Source organism: Thermobia domestica, unplaced genomic scaffold, assembly GCF_964235325.1.
Source record: "Thermobia domestica unplaced genomic scaffold, izTheDome1.hap1.1 HAP1_SCAFFOLD_367, whole genome shotgun sequence".
Lineage (NCBI taxonomy): Eukaryota > Metazoa > Arthropoda > Insecta > Zygentoma > Lepismatidae > Thermobia > Thermobia domestica.
Window position 1 is genome coordinate 77,501 of NW_027656080.1, and position 3,204 is coordinate 80,704.

The window sequence follows — 3,204 nt, forward strand, 5'->3', positions numbered from 1 at the left end:
GTGGAATGTTCCATATGCTCATAATTGCCGACTTTTTTTTTCATTTGCTCATAATTGCCGACTTCACCTTTTCCCACTCGCTCACACTTGCCGATCTTTACTTCTTTTCACATACTTAAAAGTGTTAGTAAGGGGAACATGGGTCTCATGATAAGCACGGGCTCCTCTATATGACGGCAACTAAGCCATCCATCACCGACATGGTTTACCTTCTCGCTCCCGTTAAACTTAAGCGTGCACGCACTGGTTTAATTGACGGCAACTGCGCCCTCCATCACCGCCACAATTTACCGTATGCTTTCTTTTGTTGAATTTCATTAGTTTACACTTATGTGCTGATTTCTTAATTTGGTTGTTTTCGCTCACAGTTGTGTATTTTCCTGATGAGGTATATAGTGTCTTATGTGGAATGTTCCATATGCTCATAATTGCCGACTTTTTTGTTTTGCTCATAATTGCCGACTTTACCTTTTCCCACTCGCTCACACTTGCCGATCTTTATTTTTTTTTACACATACATAAAAGTGTTAGCAAGGGGAACATGGGTCTCATGATAAGCAGGGGCTCCTCTGTATGACGGCAACTAAAGCATCCATCACCGACAAAGTTTACCTTCTCGCTCCCGTTAAACTTAAGCGTGGACGGATTAGTTTACATGACGGTAACTGCGCCCTCCATCACCGCCATAATTTACCGTATGCTTTCTTTTCTTGATCTTCATTTGCTTTCAGTTATGTGCTGTTCTCTTTTTTTTTTTTTTTTTTTAATTTCCTTACTTTCGCTCACAGTTGTTGTGTAATTTCCAGACGATGTATATATATCCTCTTGAGAGTACAACAAGTGTCTTATCACACTTTTATGTTCTTTTTATTTATTTAATTCTCCCATTTGGAATATTCCATATGCTCATAATTGCTGTTTTTTTTTTTTTTTTTTCATTTGCTCATAATTGCCGACTTTACGTTTTCGCACTCGCTCGCACTTGCTGATCTTGACTTGTTTTCACATACATGAAAGTGTTAGCAAGTGGAACATGGGTCTCACGATAGACAGGGGTTTCTCTATATGACGGCAACTAAGCCATCCATCACCGACATGGTTTACCTTCTCGCTCCCGTTAAACTTAAGCGTGGACGGACTTGTTTACATGACGGTAACTGCGCCCTCCATCACCGCCACAATTTACTGTATGCTTTATTTTGTTGAACTTCATTAGGTTACACTTATGTGGTGATTTCGTTTTAAATTTGGTTGTTTTAGATCACAGTTGTGTGCTTTCTATCGACTCAAATTTCCAGACGATGTGTGTATCTTCTCGTGAGAGTACAACAAAGGTCTTATTTTCTTTTTAATTTTTACCACATATTTTTAAGTATGATAATGGTTTATTTATTTATTTATTTATTTATTTATTTTTGAACTTCACAGCCCTGTATTTCCATTTTGAATTTTTACCTACCTCGTCATTCATTTGCTGTGTTCTTCCCTTAGAAGTATTTAATTTTTATTAAATTATTTATTTATTTAATCTCGTTGAGAAAAATTCGTGTTCACAGAAAGAAATTATTCTTTCACTACCGAGGTGGCACACGCCAACACCGCGTTTTATCGGATTTCTGCCGTTCCTTCCCATATACTTTGCTGTTGCTATAGTGTGCACGAAGTCCCTTGAAATTTTAACCTATCTGCCACGATTATGCACCGGAGCAAAGAGATGCAATAAACCTATCTTTTCTTTCGGGGGGGGGGGGGGGAGTTGGGTTTGTGAGAAAAACCATGGATGAATTTTTATATATATTCCGTGTCACTGCGGTTAAATATATATTCTTTACATATTTCTTTACTTTGCCATGCTTTTCCTTACTTTTCAGTGCTTTGCCATGGTTTGGGTTGAAATTTCACTTTTGTAGTTAGAACAGTTTTGTTAAAAACGTGATTTGCAATAACAACAATTTCAAACATTAGCAAAAAGTAAAAATATTGGAATTTGCATTATTTCTGTATCAGCCACCTCGTGGCTAAGCCGTTAATATATGCGCTTCTGGCGTTAGGGATCCAAGTTTTATTCCGGCAAACAGCCTGGGTCGTTCGCCTCCCGTATTAAGCCAAATTTCAACTTTCTTGCACATATTTATTACTATTATTAGTATTATTATTAAAAATGAAATTAAATGAAATCTTCAAGATTTACGTCCCACAATTATGCTGGGATCAAGGTACACCTCATGTAGAAATTGCACTATTCTGGTTTGAATAGTTTCGTTAAAATAGTGGGAGAACGTAATTTACAAAAAAAAAAAAAAAAAAAAAAAAAAACATGACCACAAGTGTGAGCGAAATGTAAAAGTTTTCCAATTTACTTTCTTACTCTGTTATTGCTCACCCATTAGCACAGAATAGTATCTGGTTAAGTGACATTTATGTTGCTTTACTTCTTACCGCATTTTTTAAACCTTATAAATTGTGACGGCAAGTGTGAGCATTTTGACGGCACGTGTGAGCATTTTGACGGCAACTGTGAGCATGTTGACGGCAACTATGAGCCTTATCTGCGCAAATATGAGAGTACTAATATTATACATATTTCAATGCACAGTGTTTAGGTACAGGTAGGCTGGTAATGTCACTAATCTATCTTTCGTCAAGATAGTGGAAAAACAGAATCTGGGATGACCGTCATTCCGAATGTGAAGGAATAAACAACAGTGTTGTTGTTTGCTCTCTCCCTACATCATTGTTCATTAATTGAAGCTGGAATGGATATTAGTGATTTCTTTTCATTATTTCTATGTTTATCCCCCCCCCCCACACACACACACACTGCTCTAACGATTGTCTTATTTTTACGGTGCATGCCCACACATCTTCATTTCCAATAAACCTCGTTTTAGCCGGAAAATTTTCAACCCTCCGCTACATTTTGAACTGTAATAACTTTTTTAATTATTTATTATTATTATTATTATTATTATTATTATTATTATTTTTATCATTTTTGTAAATGTGAATATAAAAATTCCTAATAACCTACTGCGATATACTGTGTTTGCATATATTCCGTTTAGAAATATTACTATTCTAGTTTTATTGGTTTTTCTATTCGTAGTGGGAAGAAAATGATTTCAATTTCTCATCTATCCTTGCAGGTAGCGTTCAAAGCCCTTGACGGCCAGTGTGGTCTGTGCTTGCAGTAATATTTTCAAC